Source organism: Oncorhynchus mykiss, chromosome 15, assembly GCF_013265735.2.
Source record: "Oncorhynchus mykiss isolate Arlee chromosome 15, USDA_OmykA_1.1, whole genome shotgun sequence".
NCBI lineage: Eukaryota > Metazoa > Chordata > Actinopteri > Salmoniformes > Salmonidae > Oncorhynchus > Oncorhynchus mykiss.
In genome coordinates this window covers 41425882-41444686 of record NC_048579.1, presented here as the reverse complement: position 1 = coordinate 41444686, position 18805 = coordinate 41425882, and the positions used below count along the sequence as shown (strand labels likewise).

The 18805-nt window shown below is 42.2% G+C and overlaps 20 non-coding genes across 20 annotated transcripts; all 20 read right to left on the bottom strand.

Annotated features, from left to right (window-relative positions):
* Nucleotides 1-280: 280 nt before the first annotated feature.
* Nucleotides 281-352, bottom strand: trnap-cgg. Its single transcript has one exon. It is a non-coding gene; the product is annotated as a tRNA-Pro (tRNA).
* A 790-nt stretch (nt 353-1142) lies between these two features.
* Nucleotides 1143-1214, bottom strand: trnap-cgg. The gene has a single exon. It is a non-coding gene; the product is annotated as a tRNA-Pro (tRNA).
* Nucleotides 1215-2044: 830 nt separating this feature from the next.
* Nucleotides 2045-2116, bottom strand: trnap-cgg. Its single transcript has one exon. It is a non-coding gene; the product is annotated as a tRNA-Pro (tRNA).
* Nucleotides 2117-2906: 790 nt separating this feature from the next.
* trnap-cgg lies at nt 2907-2978 on the bottom strand. Its single transcript has one exon. It is a non-coding gene; the product is annotated as a tRNA-Pro (tRNA).
* Nucleotides 2979-3768: 790 nt separating this feature from the next.
* Nucleotides 3769-3840, bottom strand: trnap-cgg. The gene has a single exon. It is a non-coding gene; the product is annotated as a tRNA-Pro (tRNA).
* A 788-nt stretch (nt 3841-4628) lies between these two features.
* Nucleotides 4629-4700, bottom strand: trnap-cgg. Its single transcript has one exon. It is a non-coding gene; the product is annotated as a tRNA-Pro (tRNA).
* An 802-nt stretch (nt 4701-5502) lies between these two features.
* trnap-cgg lies at nt 5503-5574 on the bottom strand. The gene has a single exon. It is a non-coding gene; the product is annotated as a tRNA-Pro (tRNA).
* An 843-nt stretch (nt 5575-6417) lies between these two features.
* On the bottom strand, nt 6418-6489 carry trnap-cgg. Its single transcript has one exon. It is a non-coding gene; the product is annotated as a tRNA-Pro (tRNA).
* Nucleotides 6490-7279: 790 nt separating this feature from the next.
* trnap-cgg lies at nt 7280-7351 on the bottom strand. The gene has a single exon. It is a non-coding gene; the product is annotated as a tRNA-Pro (tRNA).
* A 790-nt stretch (nt 7352-8141) lies between these two features.
* trnap-cgg lies at nt 8142-8213 on the bottom strand. The gene has a single exon. It is a non-coding gene; the product is annotated as a tRNA-Pro (tRNA).
* A 788-nt stretch (nt 8214-9001) lies between these two features.
* Nucleotides 9002-9073, bottom strand: trnap-cgg. Its single transcript has one exon. It is a non-coding gene; the product is annotated as a tRNA-Pro (tRNA).
* An 802-nt stretch (nt 9074-9875) lies between these two features.
* Nucleotides 9876-9947, bottom strand: trnap-cgg. Its single transcript has one exon. It is a non-coding gene; the product is annotated as a tRNA-Pro (tRNA).
* Nucleotides 9948-10733: 786 nt separating this feature from the next.
* Nucleotides 10734-10805, bottom strand: trnap-cgg. Its single transcript has one exon. It is a non-coding gene; the product is annotated as a tRNA-Pro (tRNA).
* Nucleotides 10806-11572: 767 nt separating this feature from the next.
* On the bottom strand, nt 11573-11644 carry trnap-ugg. The gene has a single exon. It is a non-coding gene; the product is annotated as a tRNA-Pro (tRNA).
* A 776-nt stretch (nt 11645-12420) lies between these two features.
* trnap-cgg lies at nt 12421-12492 on the bottom strand. Its single transcript has one exon. It is a non-coding gene; the product is annotated as a tRNA-Pro (tRNA).
* Nucleotides 12493-13259: 767 nt separating this feature from the next.
* On the bottom strand, nt 13260-13331 carry trnap-cgg. Its single transcript has one exon. It is a non-coding gene; the product is annotated as a tRNA-Pro (tRNA).
* Nucleotides 13332-14943: 1612 nt separating this feature from the next.
* Nucleotides 14944-15015, bottom strand: trnap-cgg. Its single transcript has one exon. It is a non-coding gene; the product is annotated as a tRNA-Pro (tRNA).
* Nucleotides 15016-15801: 786 nt separating this feature from the next.
* trnap-cgg lies at nt 15802-15873 on the bottom strand. The gene has a single exon. It is a non-coding gene; the product is annotated as a tRNA-Pro (tRNA).
* A 767-nt stretch (nt 15874-16640) lies between these two features.
* Nucleotides 16641-16712, bottom strand: trnap-cgg. The gene has a single exon. It is a non-coding gene; the product is annotated as a tRNA-Pro (tRNA).
* A 1678-nt stretch (nt 16713-18390) lies between these two features.
* On the bottom strand, nt 18391-18462 carry trnap-cgg. The gene has a single exon. It is a non-coding gene; the product is annotated as a tRNA-Pro (tRNA).
* Between the last annotated feature and the right edge of the window lie 343 nt (nt 18463-18805).

Genomic DNA, 18805 nt, shown 5'->3' with positions numbered 1-18805 from the left:
TGGAAAGGGGAGACTCTCACAAACACAATGTCGTTCTCAGTTTTGCTCTACGAACCCCACAAGGGTCACGACACTCGTCTTAAGGTAATCTATGTACCGGTTAAAATGATAGATTTTTTAACCAAGGAAGAAATGAATAAATGCTGTGCGATGCTGAACCCACGAGTGCAGAGCACAATGGATTAGCAATCCATTGCCTTTATCACTCATCCACCTTGGTCTGCACTCCAAACTGTTGCCCAAGAACCGCCTCTTTCAGATTGTTAAAGGCTCTACACATGGGCTCGTCCGGGATTTGAACCCAGGACCTCTCGCACCCGAAGCGAGAATCATACCCCTAGACCAACGAGCCATTTTATCAAAGGCATTTTTATTGCAGTCGCCAGTAATGACGGTGAGGATTTGGATTGACAGGTCGATGGTGCCAGGCCACAGTGAATAACGTGAGTGTTGGTGGTATACTTGTGAGCATAGCTGTCTTCCACGCAGTTGACCAGGTTTTAGTTCAAATACTCTGTAATTCATCAGATTCAATCTTCATTAGCTGTAACAGCAAGAAACAAATGAAGAAAGAGCTAATGTAGATTAAAAAAATTTAAAAGTAGACATCAAAATCAATTGGATCTCATTTCATTTGATCCGATTGACGCACCGGTACATGAATAAAATAAAAAAAACCCATTGGAATCTGTCTGTTTTAAACTAGAAATGTCACTTTTTTTGCACTGGATGCTTCTCAAACCTTCATAACCGCTGATGTCACACCTCTGCATCTTTGGTGAAATGCGGCAGAGCGAGAACAATGTTTGTCAAAACATGACACATCCCGAAAATCAGTCTTCTCATACAAATGGCTGTAGCTTCCGAATGGTTTGACCTACAAAATTGTTTGACCATCTCAGTTTTGCTCTACGACCCCCACAAGGGTCACGACACTCGTCTGAAGGTAATCTATGTACCGGTTAAAATGACAGATTTTTTAACCAAGGAAGAAATGAATAAATGCTGTGCGATGCTGAACCCACGAGTGCAGAGCACAATGGATTAGCAATCCATTGCCTTTATCACTCATCCACCTTGGTCTGCACTCCAAACTGTTGCCCAAGAACCGCCTCTTTCAGATGGTTAAAGGCTCTACACATGGGCTCGTCCGGGATTTGAACCCGGGACCTCTCACACCCGAAGCGAGAATCATACCCCTAGACCAACGAGCCGTTTTATCAAAGGCATTTTTATTGCAGTCGCCAGTAATGACGGTGAGGATTTGGATTGACAGGTCGATGGTGCCAGGCCACAGTGAATAACGTGAGTGTTGGTGGTATACTTGTGAGCATAGCTGTCTTCCAAGCAGTTGACCAGGTTTTAGTTCAAATACTCTGTAATTCATCAGATTCAATCTTCATTAGCTGTAACAGCAAGAAACAAATGAAGAAAGAGCTAATGTAGATTAAAAAAATTAAAAAGTAGACATCAAAATCAATTGGATCTCATTTCATTTGATCCGATTGACGCACCGGTACATGAATAAAATAAAAAATCCCCATTGGAATCTGTCTGTTTTAAACTAGAAATGTCACTTTTTTTGCACTGGCTGCTTCTCAAACCTTCATAACCGCTGATGTCACACCTCTGCATCTTTGGTGAAATGCGGCAGAGCGAGAACAATGTTTGTCAAAACATGACACATCCCGAAAATCAGTCTTCTCATACAAATGGCTGTAGCTTCCGAACGGTTTGACCTACAAAATTGTTTGACCATTCCATGGAAAGGGGAGACACTCACAAACACAATGTCGTTCTCAGTTTTGCTCTACGACCCCCCACAAGGGTCACGACACTCGTCTGAAGGTAATCTATGTACCGGTTAAAATGATAGATTTTTTAACCAAGGAAGAAATGAATAAATGCTGTGCGATGCTGGACCCACGAGTGCAGAGCACAATGGATTAGCAATCCATTGCCTTTATCACTCATCCACCTTGGTCTGCACTCCAAACTGTTGCCCAAGAACCGCCTCTTTCAGATTGTTAAAGGCTCTACACATGGGCTCGTCCGGGATTTGAACCCAGGACCTCTCGCACCCGAAGCGAGAATCATACCCCTAGACCAACGAGCCGTTTTATCAAAGGCATTTTTATTGCAGTCGCCAGTAATGACGGTGAGGATTTGGATTGACAGGTCGATGGTGCCAGGCCACAGTGAATAACGTGAGTGTTGGTGGTATACTTGTGAGCATAGCTGTCTTCCAAGCAGTTGACCAGGTTTTAGTTCAAATACTCTGTAATTCATCAGATTCAATCTTCATTAGCTGTAACAGCAAGAAACAAATGAAGAAAGAGCTAATGTAGATTAAAAAAATTAAAAAGTAGACATCAAAATCAATTGGATCTCATTTCATTTGATCCGATTGACGCACCGGTACATGAATAAAATAAAAAATCCCCATTGGAATCTGTCTGTTTTAAACTAGAAATGTCACTTTTTTTGCACTGGATGCTTCTCAAACCTTCATAACCGCTGATGTCCCACCTCTGCATCTTTGGTGAAATGCGGCAGAGCGAGAACAATGTTTGTCAAAACATGACACATCCCGAAAATCAGTCTTCTCATACAAATGGCTGTAGCTTCCGAACGGTTTGACCTACAAAATTGTTTGACCATCTCAGTTTTGCTCTACGACCCCCACAAGGGTCACGACACTCGTCTGAAGGTAATCTATGTACCGGTTAAAATGACAGATTTTTTAACCAAGGAAGAAATGAATAAATGCTGTGCAATGCTGAACCCACGAGTGCAGAGCACAATGGATTAGCAATCCATTGCCTTTATCACTCATCCACCTTGGTCTGCACTCCAAACTGTTGACCAAGAACCACCTCTTTCAGATTGGTAAAGGCTCTACACATGGGCTCGTCCGGGATTTGAACCCGGGACCTCTCGCACCCGAAGCGAGAATCATACCCCTAGACCAACGAGCCGTTTTATCAAAGGCATTTTTATTGCAGTCGCCAGTAATGACGGTGAGGATTTGGATTGACAGGTCGATGGTGCCAGGCCACAGTGAATAACGTGAGTGTTGGTGGTATACTTGTGAGCATAGCTGTCTTCCAAGCAGTTGACCAGGTTTTAGTTCAAATACTCTGTAATTCATCAGATTCAATCTTCATTAGCTGTAACAGCAAGAAACAAATGAAGAAAGAGCTAATGGAGATTAAAAAAATTAAAAAGTGGACATGAAAATCAATTGGATCTCATTTCATTTGATCCGATTGACACACCGGTACATGAATAAAATAAAAAATCCCCATTGGAATCTGTCTGTTTTAAACTAGAAATGTCACTTTTTTTGCACTGGCTGCTTCTCAAACCTTCATAACCGCTGATGTCACACCTCTGCATCTTTGGTGAAATGCGGCAGAGCGAGAACAATGTTTGTCAAAACATGACACATCCCGAAAATCAGTCTTCTCATACAAATGGCTGTAGCTTCCGAACGGTTTGACCTACAAAATTGTTTGACCATCTCAGTTTTGCTCTACGACCCCCACAAGGGTCACGACACTCGTCTGAAGGTAATCTATGTACCGGTTAAAATGATAGATTTTTTAACCAAGGAAGAAATGAATAAATGCTGTGCGATGCTGAACCCACGAGTGCAGAGCACAATGGATTAGCAATCCATTGCCTTTATCACTCATCCACCTTGGTCTGCACTCCAAACTGTTGCCCAAGAACCACCTCTTTCAGATTGTTAAAGGCTCTACACATGGGCTCGTCCGGGATTTGAACCCGGGACCTCTCGCACCCGAAGCGAGAATCATACCCCTAGACCAACGAGCCGTTTTATCAAAGGCATTTTTATTGCAGTCGCCAGTAATGACGGTGAGGATTTGGATTGACAGGTCGATGGTGCCAGGCCACAGTGAATAACGTGAGTGTTGGTGGTATACTTGTGAGCATAGCTGTCTTCCAAGCAGTTGACCAGGTTTTAGTTCAAATACTCTGTAATTCATCAGATTCAATCTTCATTAGCTGTAACAGCAAGAAACAAATGAAGAAAGAGCTAATGTAGATTAAAAAAATTCAAAAGTAGACATCAAAATCAATTGGATCTCATTTCATTTGATCCGATTGACGCACCGGTACATGAATAAAATAAAAAATCCCCATTGGAATCTGTCTGTTTTAAACTAGAAATGTCACTTTTTTTGCACTGGATGCTTCTCAAACCTTCATAACCGCTGATGTCACACCTCTGCATCTTTAGAAATGCGGCAGAGCGAGAACAATGTTTGTCAAAACATGACACATCCCGAAAATCAGTCTTCTCATACAAATGGCTGTAGCTTCCGAACGGTTTGACCTACAAAATTGTTTGACCATCTCAGTTTTGCTCTACGACCCCCACAAGGGTCACGACACTCGTCTGAAGGTAATCTATGTACCGGTTAAAATGACAGATTTTTTAACCAAGGAAGAAATGAATAAATGCTGTGCGATGCTGAACCCACGAGTGCAGAGCACAATAGATCAGCAATCCATTGCCTTTATCACTCATCCACCTTGGTCTGCACTCCAAACTGTTGCCCAAGAACCACCTCTTTCAGATTGGTAAAGGCTCTACACATGGGCTCGTCCAGGATTTGAACCCGGGACCTCTCGCACCCGAAGCGAGAATCATACCCCTAGACCAACGAGCCGTTTTATCAAAGGCATTTTTATTGCAGTCGCCAGTAATGACGGTGAGGATTTGGATTGACAGGTCGATGGTGCCAGGCCACAGTGAATAACGTGAGTGTTGGTGGTATACTTGTGAGCATAGCTGTCTTCCAAGCAGTTGACCAGGTTTTAGTTCAAATACTCTGTAATTCATCTGCTGAGTCTTTCAGATTCAATCTTCATTAGCTGTAACAGCAAGAAACAAATGAAGAAAGAGCTAATGTAGATTAAAAAATTAAAAAGTAGACATCAAAATCAATTGGATCTCATTTCATTTGATCCGATTGACGCACCGGTACATGAATAAAATAAAAAATCCCCATTGGAATCTGTCTGTTTTAAACTAGAAATGTCACTTTTTTTGCACTGGATGCTTCTCAAACCTTCATAACCGCTGATGTCACACCTCTGCATCTTTGGTGAAATGCGGCAGAGCGAGAACAATGTTTGTCAAAACATGACACATCCCGAAAATCAGTCTTCTCATACAAATGGCTGTAGCTTCCGAACGGTTTGACCTACAAACTTGTTTGACCATCTCAGTTTTGCTCTACGACCCCCACAAGGGTCACGACACTCGTCTGAAGGTAATCTATGTACCGGTTAAAATGACAGATTTTTTAACCAAGGAAGAAATGAATATATGCTGTGCGATGCTGAACCCACGAGTGCAGAGCACAATGGATTAGCAATCCATTGCCTTTATCACTCATCCACCTTGGTCTGCACTCCAAACTGTTGCCCAAGAACCGCCTCTTTCAGATTGTTAAAGGCTCTACACATGGGCTCGCCCGGGATTTGAACCCGGGACCTCTCGCACCCGAAGCGAGAATCATACCCCTAGACCAACGAGCCGTTTTATCAAAGGCATTTTTATTGCAGTCGCCAGTAATGACGGTGAGGATTTGGATTGACAGGTCGATGGTGCCAGGCCACAGTGAATAACGTGAGTGTTGGTGGTATACTTGTGAGCATAGCTGTCTTCCAAGCAGTTGACCAGGTTTTAGTTCAAATACTCTGTAATTCATCTGCTGAGTCTTTCAGATTCAATCTTCATTAGCTGTAACAGCAAGAAACAAATGAAGAAAGAGCTAATGTAGATTAAAAAAATTAAAAAGTAGACATCAAAATCAATTGGATCTCATTTCATTTGATCCGATTGACGCACCGGTACATGAATAAAATAAAAAATCCCCATTGGAATCTGTCTGTTTTAAACTAGAAATGTCACTTTTTTTGCACTGGCTGCTTCTCAAACCTTCATAACCGCTGATGTCACACCTCTGCATCTTTGGTGAAATGCGGCAGAGCGAGAACAATGTTTGTCAAAACATGACACATCCCGAAAATCAGTCTTCTCATACAAATGGCTGTAGCTTCCGAACGGTTTGACCTACAAAATTGTTTGACCATTCCATGGAAAGGGGAGACACTCACAAACACAATGTCGTTCTCAGTTTTGCTCTACGACCCCCCACAAGGGTCACGACACTCGTCTGAAGGTAATCTATGTACCGGTTAAAATGATAGATTTTTTAACCAAGGAAGAAATGAATAAATGCTGTGCGATGCTGGACCCACGAGTGCAGAGCACAATGGATTAGCAATCCATTGCCTTTATCACTCATCCACCTTGGTCTGCACTCCAAACTGTTGCCCAAGAACCGCCTCTTTCAGATTGTTAAAGGCTCTACACATGGGCTCGTCCGGGATTTGAACCCAGGACCTCTCGCACCCGAAGCGAGAATCATACCCCTAGACCAACGAGCCGTTTTATCAAAGGCATTTTTATTGCAGTCGCCAGTAATGACGGTGAGGATTTGGATTGACAGGTCGATGGTGCCAGGCCACAGTGAATAACGTGAGTGTTGGTGGTATACTTGTGAGCATAGCTGTCTTCCAAGCAGTTGACCAGGTTTTAGTTCAAATACTCTGTAATTCATCAGATTCAATCTTCATTAGCTGTAACAGCAAGAAACAAATGAAGAAAGAGCTAATGTAGATTAAAAAAATTAAAAAGTAGACATCAAAATCAATTGGATCTCATTTCATTTGATCCGATTGACGCACCGGTACATGAATAAAATAAAAAATCCCCATTGGAATCTGTCTGTTTTAAACTAGAAATGTCACTTTTTTTGCACTGGATGCTTCTCAAACCTTCATAACCGCTGATGTCCCACCTCTGCATCTTTGGTGAAATGCGGCAGAGCGAGAACAATGTTTGTCAAAACATGACACATCCCGAAAATCAGTCTTCTCATACAAATGGCTGTAGCTTCCGAACGGTTTGACCTACAAAATTGTTTGACCATCTCAGTTTTGCTCTACGACCCCCACAAGGGTCACGACACTCGTCTGAAGGTAATCTATGTACCGGTTAAAATGACAGATTTTTTAACCAAGGAAGAAATGAATAAATGCTGTGCAATGCTGAACCCACGAGTGCAGAGCACAATGGATTAGCAATCCATTGCCTTTATCACTCATCCACCTTGGTCTGCACTCCAAACTGTTGACCAAGAACCACCTCTTTCAGATTGGTAAAGGCTCTACACATGGGCTCGTCCGGGATTTGAACCCGGGACCTCTCGCACCCGAAGCGAGAATCATACCCCTAGACCAACGAGCCGTTTTATCAAAGGCATTTTTATTGCAGTCGCCAGTAATGACGGTGAGGATTTGGATTGACAGGTCGATGGTGCCAGGCCACAGTGAATAACGTGAGTGTTGGTGGTATACTTGTGAGCATAGCTGTCTTCCAAGCAGTTGACCAGGTTTTAGTTCAAATACTCTGTAATTCATCAGATTCAATCTTCATTAGCTGTAACAGCAAGAAACAAATGAAGAAAGAGCTAATGGAGATTAAAAAAATTAAAAAGTGGACATGAAAATCAATTGGATCTCATTTCATTTGATCCGATTGACACACCGGTACATGAATAAAATAAAAAATCCCCATTGGAATCTGTCTGTTTTAAACTAGAAATGTCACTTTTTTTGCACTGGCTGCTTCTCAAACCTTCATAACCGCTGATGTCACACCTCTGCATCTTTGGTGAAATGCGGCAGAGCGAGAACAATGTTTGTCAAAACATGACACATCCCGAAAATCAGTCTTCTCATACAAATGGCTGTAGCTTCCGAACGGTTTGACCTACAAAATTGTTTGACCATCTCAGTTTTGCTCTACGACCCCCACAAGGGTCACGACACTCGTCTGAAGGTAATCTATGTACCGGTTAAAATGATAGATTTTTTAACCAAGGAAGAAATGAATAAATGCTGTGCGATGCTGAACCCACGAGTGCAGAGCACAATGGATTAGCAATCCATTGCCTTTATCACTCATCCACCTTGGTCTGCACTCCAAACTGTTGCCCAAGAACCACCTCTTTCAGATTGTTAAAGGCTCTACACATGGGCTCGTCCGGGATTTGAACCCGGGACCTCTCGCACCCGAAGCGAGAATCATACCCCTAGACCAACGAGCCGTTTTATCAAAGGCATTTTTATTGCAGTCGCCAGTAATGACGGTGAGGATTTGGATTGACAGGTCGATGGTGCCAGGCCACAGTGAATAACGTGAGTGTTGGTGGTATACTTGTGAGCATAGCTGTCTTCCAAGCAGTTGACCAGGTTTTAGTTCAAATACTCTGTAATTCATCAGATTCAATCTTCATTAGCTGTAACAGCAAGAAACAAATGAAGAAAGAGCTAATGTAGATTAAAAAAATTCAAAAGTAGACATCAAAATCAATTGGATCTCATTTCATTTGATCCGATTGACGCACCGGTACATGAATAAAATAAAAAATCCCCATTGGAATCTGTCTGTTTTAAACTAGAAATGTCACTTTTTTTGCACTGGATGCTTCTCAAACCTTCATAACCGCTGATGTCACACCTCTGCATCTTTAGAAATGCGGCAGAGCGAGAACAATGTTTGTCAAAACATGACACATCCCGAAAATCAGTCTTCTCATACAAATGGCTGTAGCTTCCGAACGGTTTGACCTACAAAATTGTTTGACCATCTCAGTTTTGCTCTACGACCCCCACAAGGGTCACGACACTCGTCTGAAGGTAATCTATGTACCGGTTAAAATGACAGATTTTTTAACCAAGGAAGAAATGAATAAATGCTGTGCGATGCTGAACCCACGAGTGCAGAGCACAATAGATCAGCAATCCATTGCCTTTATCACTCATCCACCTTGGTCTGCACTCCAAACTGTTGCCCAAGAACCACCTCTTTCAGATTGGTAAAGGCTCTACACATGGGCTCGTCCAGGATTTGAACCCGGGACCTCTCGCACCCGAAGCGAGAATCATACCCCTAGACCAACGAGCCGTTTTATCAAAGGCATTTTTATTGCAGTCGCCAGTAATGACGGTGAGGATTTGGATTGACAGGTCGATGGTGCCAGGCCACAGTGAATAACGTGAGTGTTGGTGGTATACTTGTGAGCATAGCTGTCTTCCAAGCAGTTGACCAGGTTTTAGTTCAAATACTCTGTAATTCATCTGCTGAGTCTTTCAGATTCAATCTTCATTAGCTGTAACAGCAAGAAACAAATGAAGAAAGAGCTAATGTAGATTAAAAAATTAAAAAGTAGACATCAAAATCAATTGGATCTCATTTCATTTGATCCGATTGACGCACCGGTACATGAATAAAATAAAAAATCCCCATTGGAATCTGTCTGTTTTAAACTAGAAATGTCACTTTTTTTGCACTGGATGCTTCTCAAACCTTCATAACCGCTGATGTCACACCTCTGCATCTTTGGTGAAATGCGGCAGAGCGAGAACAATGTTTGTCAAAACATGACACATCCCGAAAATCAGTCTTCTCATACAAATGGCTGTAGCTTCCGAACGGTTTGACCTACAAACTTGTTTGACCATCTCAGTTTTGCTCTACGACCCCCACAAGGGTCACGACACTCGTCTGAAGGTAATCTATGTACCGGTTAAAATGACAGATTTTTTAACCAAGGAAGAAATGAATATATGCTGTGCGATGCTGAACCCACGAGTGCAGAGCACAATGGATTAGCAATCCATTGCCTTTATCACTCATCCACCTTGGTCTGCACTCCAAACTGTTGCCCAAGAACCGCCTCTTTCAGATTGTTAAAGGCTCTACACATGGGCTCGCCCGGGATTTGAACCCGGGACCTCTCGCACCCGAAGCGAGAATCATACCCCTAGACCAACGAGCCGTTTTATCAAAGGCATTTTTATTGCAGTCGCCAGTAATGACGGTGAGGATTTGGATTGACAGGTCGATGGTGCCAGGCCACAGTGAATAACGTGAGTGTTGGTGGTATACTTGTGAGCATAGCTGTCTTCCAAGCAGTTGACCAGGTTTTAGTTCAAATACTCTGTAATTCATCTGCTGAGTCTTTCAGATTCAATCTTCATTAGCTGTAACAGCAAGAAACAAATGAAGAAAGAGCTAATGTAGATTAAAAAAATTAAAAAGTAGACATCAAAATCAATTGGATCTCATTTCATTTGATCCGATTGACGCACCGGTACATGAATAAAATAAAAAATCCCCATTGGAATCTGTCTGTTTTAAACTAGAAATGTCACTTTTTTTGCACTGGATGCTTCTCAAACCTTCATAACCGCTGATGTCACACCTCTGCATCTTTGGTGAAATGCGGCAGAGCGAGAACAATGTTTGTCAAAACATGACACATCCCGAAAATCAGTCTTCTCATACAAATGGATGTAGCTTCCGAACGGTTTGACCATCTCAGTTTTGCTCTACGACCCCCACAAGGGTCACGACACTCGTCTGAAGGTAATCTATGTACCGGTTAAAATGATAGATTTTTTAACCAAGGAAGAAATGAATAAATGCTGTGCGATGCTGAACCCACAAGTGCAGAGCACAATGGATTAGCAATCCATTGCCTTTATCACTCATCCACCTTGGTCTGCACTCCAAACTGTTGCCCAAGAACCGCCTCTTTCAGATTGTTAAAGGCTCTACACATGGGCTCGTCCGGGATTTGATCCCGGGACCTCTCGCACCCGAAGCGAGAATCATACCCCTAGACCAACGAGCCGTTTTATCAAAGGCATTTTTATTGCAGTCGATGGTGCCAGGCCACAGTGAATAACGTGAGTGTTGGTGGTATACTTGTGAGCATAGCTGTCTTCCAAGCAGTTGACCAGGTTTTAGTTCAAATACTCTGTAATTCATCTGCTGAGTCTTTCAGATTCAATCTTCATTAGCTGTAACAGCAAGAAACAAATGAAGAAAGAGCTAATGTAGATTAAAAAAATTAAAAAGTAGACATCAAAATCAATTGGATCTCATTTCATTTGATCCGATTGACGCACCGGTACATGAATAAAATAAAAAATCCCCATTGGAATCTGTCTGTTTTAAACTAGAAATGTCACTTTTTTTGCACTGGATGCTTCTCAAACCTTCATAACCGCTGATGTCACACCTCTGCATCTTTGGTGAAATGCGGCAGAGCGAGAACAATGTTTGTCAAAACATGACACATCCCGAAAATCAGTCTTCTCATACAAATGGCTGTAGCTTCCGAACGGTTTGACCTACAAAATTGTTTGACTATCTCAGTTTTGCTCTACGACCCCCACAAGGGTCACGACACTCATCTGAAGGTAATCTATGTACCGGTTAAAATGACAGATTTTTTAACCAAGGAAGAAATTAATAAATGCTGTGCGATGCTGAACCCACGAGTGCAGAGCACAATGGATTAGCAATCCATTGCCTTTATCACTCATCCACCTTGGTCTGCACTCCAAACTGTTGCCCAAGAACCGCCTCTTTCAGATTGTTAAAGGCTCTACACATGGGCTCGTCCGGGATTTGAACCCGGGACCTCTCGCACCCAAAGCGAGAATCATACCCCTAGACCAACGAGCCGTTTTATCAAAGGCATTTTTATTGCAGTCGCCAGTAATGACGGTGAGGATTTGGATTGACAGGTCGATGGTGCCAGGCCACAGTGAATAACGTGAGTGTTGGTGGTATACTTGTGAGCATAGCTGTCTTCCAAGCAGTTGACCAGGTTTTAGTTCAAATACTCTGTAATTCATCTGCTGAGTCTTTCAGATTCAATCTTCATTAGCTGTAACAGCAAGAAACAAATGAAGAAAGAGCTAATGTAGATTAAAAAAATTAAAAAGTAGACATCAAAATCAATTGGATCTCATTTCATTTGATCCGATTGACGCACCGGTACATGAATAAAATAAAAAATCCCCATTGGAATCTGTCTGTTTTAAACTAGAAATGTCACTTTTTTTGCACTGGATGCTTCTCAAACCTTCATAACCGCTGATGTCACACCTCTGCATCTTTGGTGAAATGCGGCAGAGCGAGAACAATGTTTGTCAAAACATGACACATCCCGAAAATCAGTCTTCTCATACAAATGGCTGTAGCTTCCGAACGGTTTGACCATCTCAGTTTTGCTCTACGACCCCCACAAGGGTCACGACACTCGTCTGAAGGTAATCTATGTACCGGTTAAAATGATAGATTTTTTAACCAAGGAAGAAATGAATAAATGCTGAACCCACAAGTGCAGAGCACAATGGATTAGCAATCCATTGCCTTTATCACTCATCCACCTTGGTATGCACTCCAAACTGTTGCCCAAGAACCGCCTCTTTCAGATTGGTAAAGGCTCTACACATTGGCTCGTCCGGGATTTGAACCCGGGACCTCTCGCACCCGAAGCGAGAATCATACCCCTAGACCAACGAGCCGTTTTATCAAAGGCATTTTTATTGCAGTCCATGGTGCCAGGCCACAGTGAATAACGTGAGTGTTGGTGGTATACTTGTGAGCATAGCTGTCTTCCAAGTAGTTGACCAGGTTTTAGTTCAAATACTCTGTAATTCATCTGCTGAGTCTTTCAGATTCAATCTTCATTAGCTGTAACAGCAAGAAACAAATGAAGAAAGAGCTAATGTAGATTAAAAAAATTAAAAAGTAGACATCAAAATCAATTGGATCTCATTTCATTTGATCCGATTGACGCACCGGTACATGAATAAAATAAAAAATCCCCATTGGAATCTGTCTGTTTTAAACTAGAAATGTCACTTTTTTTGCACTGGATGCTTCTCAAACCTTCATAACCGCTGATGTCACACCTCTGCATCTTTGGTGAAATGCGGCAGAGCGAGAACAATGTTTGTCAAAACATGACACATCCCGAAAATCAGTCTTCTCATACAAATGGCTGTAGCTTCCGAACGGTTTGACCTACAAAATTGTTTGACTATCTCAGTTTTGCTCTACGACCCCCACAAGGGTCACGACACTCGTCTGAAGGTAATCTATGTACCGGTTAAAATGACAGATTTTTTAACCAAGGAAGAAATTAATAAATGCTGTGCGATGCTGAACCCACGAGTGCAGAGCACAATGGATTAGCAATCCATTGCCTTTATCACTCATCCACCTTGGTCTGCACTCCAAACTGTTGCCCAAGAACCGCCTCTTTCAGATTGTTAAAGGCTCTACACATGGGCTCGTCCGGGATTTGAACCCGGGACCTCTCGCACCCGAAGCGAGAATCATACCCCTAGACCAACGAGCCGTTTTATCAAAGGCATTTTAATTGCAGTCGCCAGTAATGACGGTGAGGATTTGGATTGACAGGTCGATGGTGCCAGGCCACAGTGAATAACGTGAGTGTTGGTGGTATACTTGTGAGCATAGCTGTCTTCCAAGCAGTCGACCAGGTTTTAGTTCAAATACTCTGTAATTCATCTGCTGAGTCTTTCAGATTCAATCTTCATTAGCTGTAACAGCAAGAAACAAATGAAGAAAGAGCTAATGTAGATTAAAAAAATTAAAAAGTAGACATCAAAATCAATTGGATCTCATTTCATTTGATCCGATTGACGCACCGGTACATGAATAAAATAAAAAATCCCCATTGGAATCTGTCTGTTTTAAACTAGAAATGTCACTTTTTTTGCACTGGATGCTTCTCAAACCTTCATAACCGCTGATGTCACACCTCTGCATCTTTGGTGAAATGCGGCAGAGCGAGAACAATGTTTGTCAAAACATGACACATCCCGAAAATCAGTCTTCTCATACAAATGGCTGTAGCTTCCGAACGGTTTGACCTACAAAATTGTTTGACTATCTCAGTTTTGCTCTACGACCCCCACAAGGGTCACGACACTCGTCTGAAGGTAATCTATGTACCGGTTAAAATGACAGATTTTTTAACCAAGGAAGAAATGAATAAATGCTGTGCGATGCTGAACCCACGAGTGCAGAGCACAATGGATTAGCAATCCATTGCCTTTATCACTCATCCACCTTGGTCTGCACTCCAAACTGTTGCCCAAGAACCGCCTCTTTCAGATTGTTAAAGGCTCTACACATGGGCTCGTCCGGGATTTGAACGGCATTAAAGGCATTTTTATTGCAGTCGCCAGTAATGACGGTGAGGATTTGGATTGACAGGTCGATGGTGCCAGGCCACAGTGAATAACGTGAGTGTTGGTGGTATACTTGTGAGCATAGCTGTCTTCCAAGCAGTTGACCAGGTTTTAGTTCAAATACTCTGTAATTCATCAGATTCAATCTTCATTAGCTGTAACAGCAAGAAACAAATGAAGAAAGAGCGAATGTAGATTAAAAAAATTAAAAAGTAGACATCAAAATCAATTGGATCTCATTTCATTTGATCCGATTGACGCACCGGTACATGAATAAAATAAAAAATCCCCATTGGAATCTGTCTGTTTTAAACTAGAAATGTCACTTTTTTTGCACTGGATGCTTCTCAAACCTTCATAACCGCTGATGTCACACCTCTGCATCTTTGGTGAAATGCGGCAGAGCGAGAACAATGTTTGTCAAAACATGACACATCCCGAAAATCAGTCTTCTCATACAAATGGCTGTAGCTTCCGAACGGTTTGACCTACAAACTTGTTTGACCATCTCAGTTTTGCTCTACGACCCCCACAAGGGTCACGACACTCGTCTGAAGGTAATCTATGTACCGGTTAAAATGACAGATTTTTTAACCAAGGAAGAAATGAATATATGCTGTGCGATGCTGAACCCACGAGTGCAGAGCACAATGGATTAGCAATCCATTGCCTTTATCACTCATCCACCTTGGTCTGCACTCCAAACTGTTGCCCAAGAACCGCCTCTTTCAGATTGTTAAAGGCTCTACACATGGGCTCGCCCGGGATTTGAACCCGGGACCTCTCGCACCCGAAGCGAGAATCATACCCCTAGACCAACGAGCCGTTTTATCAAAGGCATTTTTATTGCAGTCGCCAGTAATGACGGTGAGGATTTGGATTGACAGGTCGATGGTGCCAGGCCACAGTGAATAACGTGAGTGTTGGTGGTATACTTGTGAGCATAGCTGTCTTCCAAGCAGTTGACCAGGTTTTAGTTCAAATACTCTGTAATTCATCTGCTGAGTCTTTCAGATTCAATCTTCATTAGCTGTAACAGCAAGAAACAAATGAAGAAAGAGCTAATGTAGATTAAAAAAATTAAAAAGTAGACATCAAAATCAATTGGATCTCATTTCATTTGATCCGATTGACGCACCGGTACATGAATAAAATAAAAAATCCCCATTGGAATCTGTCTGTTTTAAACTAGAAATGTCACTTTTTTTGCACTGGATGCTTCTCAAACCTTCATAACCGCTGATGTCACACCTCTGCATCTTTGGTGAAATGCGGCAGAGCGAGAACAATGTTTGTCAAAACATGACACATCCCGAAAATCAGTCTTCTCATACAAATGGCTGTAGCTTCCGAACGGTTTGACCATCTCAGTTTTGCTCTACGACCCCCACAAGGGTCACGACACTCGTCTGAAGGTAATCTATGTACCGGTTAAAATGATAGATTTTTTAACCAAGGAAGAAATGAATAAATGCTGTGCGATGCTGAACCCACAAGTGCAGAGCACAATGGATTAGCAATCCATTGCCTTTATCACTCATCCACCTTGGTCTGCACTCCAAACTGTTGCCCAAGAACCGCCTCTTTCAGATTGGTAAAGGCTCTACACATGGGCTCGTCCGGGATTTGAACCCGGGACCTCTCGCACCCGAAGCGAGAATCATACCCCTAGACCAACGAGCCGTTTTATCAAAGGCATTTTTATTGCAGTCGATGGTGCCAGGCCACAGTGAATAACGTGAGTGTTGGTGGTATACTTGTGAGCATAGCTGTCTTCCAAGCAGTTGACCAGGTTTTAGTTCAAATACTCTGTAATTCATCTGCTGAGTCTTTCAGATTCAATCTTCATTAGCTGTAACAGCAAGAAACAAATGAAGAAAGAGCTAATGTAGATTAAAAAAATTAAAAAGTAGACATCAAAATCAATTGGATCTCATTTCATTTGATCCGATTGACGCACCGGTACATGAATAAAATAAAAAATCCCCATTGGAATCTGTCTGTTTTAAACTAGAAATGTCACTTTTTTTGCACTGGATGCTTCTCAAACCTTCATAACCGCTGATGTCACACCTCTGCATCTTTGGTGAAATGCGGCAGAGCGAGAACAATGTTTGTCAAAACATGACACATCCCGAAAATCAGTCTTCTCATACAAATGGCTGTAGCTTCCGAACGGTTTGACCTACAAAATTGTTTGACTATCTCAGTTTTGCTCTACGACCCCCACAAGGGTCACGACACTCGTCTGAAGGTAATCTATGTACCGGTTAAAATGACAGATTTTTTAACCAAGGAAGAAATTAATAAATGCTGTGCGATGCTGAACCCACGAGTGCAGAGCACAATGGATTAGCAATCCATTGCCTTTATCACTCATCCACCTTGGTCTGCACTCCAAACTGTTGCCCAAGAACCGCCTCTTTCAGATTGTTAAAGGCTCTACACATGGGCTCGTCCGGGATTTGAAACCGGGACCTCTCGCACCCGAAGCGAGAATCATACCCCTAGACCAACGAGCCGTTTTATCAAAGGCATTTTTATTGCAGTCGCCAGTAATGACGGTGAGGATTTGGATTGACAGGTCGATGGTGCCAGGCCACAGTGAATAACGTGAGTGTTGGTGGTATACTTGTGAGCATAGCTGTCTTCCAAGCAGTCGACCAGGTTTTAGTTCAAATACTCTGTAATTCATCTGCTGAGTCTTTCAGATTCAATCTTCATTAGCTGTAACAGCAAGAAACAAATGAAGAAAGAGCTAATGTAGATTAAAAAAATTAAAAAGTAGACATCAAAATCAATTGGATCTCATTTCATTTGATCCGATTGACGCACCGGTACATAAATAAAATAAAAAATCCCCATTGGAATCTGTCTGTTTTAAACTAGAAATGTCACTTTTTTTGCACTGGATGCTTCTCAAACCTTCATAACCGCTGATGTCACACCTCTGCATCTTTGGTGAAATGCGGCAGAGCGAGAACAATGTTTGTCAAAACATGACACATCCCGAAAATCAGTCTTCTCATACAAATGGCTGTAGCTTCCGAACGGTTTGACCTACAAAATTGTTTGACCATCTCAGTTTTGCTCTACGACCCCCACAAGGGTCACGACACTCGTCTGAAGGTAATCTATGTACCGGTTAAAATGACAGATTTTTTAACCAAGGAAGAAATGAATAAATGCTGTGCGATGCTGAACCCACGAGTGCAGAGCACAATGGATTAGCAATCCATTGCCTTTATCACTCATCCACCTTGGTCTGCACTCCAAACTGTTGCCCAAGAACCACCTCTTTCAGATTGTTAAAGGCTCTACACATGGGCTCGTCCGGTATTTGAACCCGGGACCTCTCGCACCCGAAGCGAGAATCATACCCCTAGACCAACGAGCAGTTTTATCAAAGGCATTTTTATTGCAGTCGCCAGTAATGACGGTGAGGATTTGGATTGACAGGTCGATGGTGCCAGGCCACAGTGAATAACGTGAGTGTTGGTGGTATACTTGTGAGCATAGCTGTCTTCCAAGCAGTCGACCAGGTTTTAGTTCAAATACTCTGTAATTCATCTGCTGAGTCTTTCAGATTCAATCTTCATTAGCTGTAACAGCAAGAAACAAATGAAGAAAGAGCTAATGTAGATTAAAAAAATTCAAAAGTAGACATCAAAATCAATTGGATCTCATTTCATTTGATCCGATTGACGCACCGGTACATGAATAAAATAAAAAATCCCCATTGGAATCTGTCTGTTTTAAACTAGAAATGTCACTTTTTTTGCACTGGATGCTTCTCAAACCTTCATAACCGCTGATGTCACACCTCTGCATCTTTGGTGAAATGCGGCAGAGCGAGAACAATGTTTGTCAAAACATGACACATCCCGAAAATCAGTCTTCTCATACAAATGGCTGTAGCTTCCGAACGGTTTGACCTACAAAATTGTTTGACCATCTCAGTTTTGCTCTACGACCCCCACAAGGGTCACGACACTCGTCTGAAGGTAATCTATGTACCGGTTAAAATGATAGATTTTTTAACCAAGGAAGAAATGAATAAATGCTGTGCGATGCTGAACCCACGAGTGCAGAGCACAATGGATTAGCAATCCATTGCCTTTATCACTCATCCACCTTGGTCTGCACTCCAAACTGTTGCCCAAGAACCGCCTCTTTCAGATTGTTAAAGGCTCTACACATGGGCTCGTCCGGGATTTGAACCCAGGACCTCTCGCACCCGAAGCAAGAATCATACCCCTAGACCAACGAGCCGTTTTATCAAAGGCATTTTTATTGCAGTCGCCAGTAATGACGGTGAGGATTTGGATTGACAGGTCGATGGTGCCAGGCCACAGTGAATAACGTGAGTGTTGGTGGTATACTTGTGAGCATAGCTGTCTTCCAAGCAGTTGACCAGGTTTTAGTTCAAATACTCTGTAATTCATCTGCTGAGTCTTTTAGATTCAATCTTCATTAGCTGTAACAGCAAGAAACAAATGAAGAAAGAGCTAATGTAGATTAAAAAAATTAAAAAGTAGACATCAAAATCAATTGGATCTCATTTCATTTGATCCGATTGACGCACCGGTACATGAATAAAATAAAAAATCCCCAT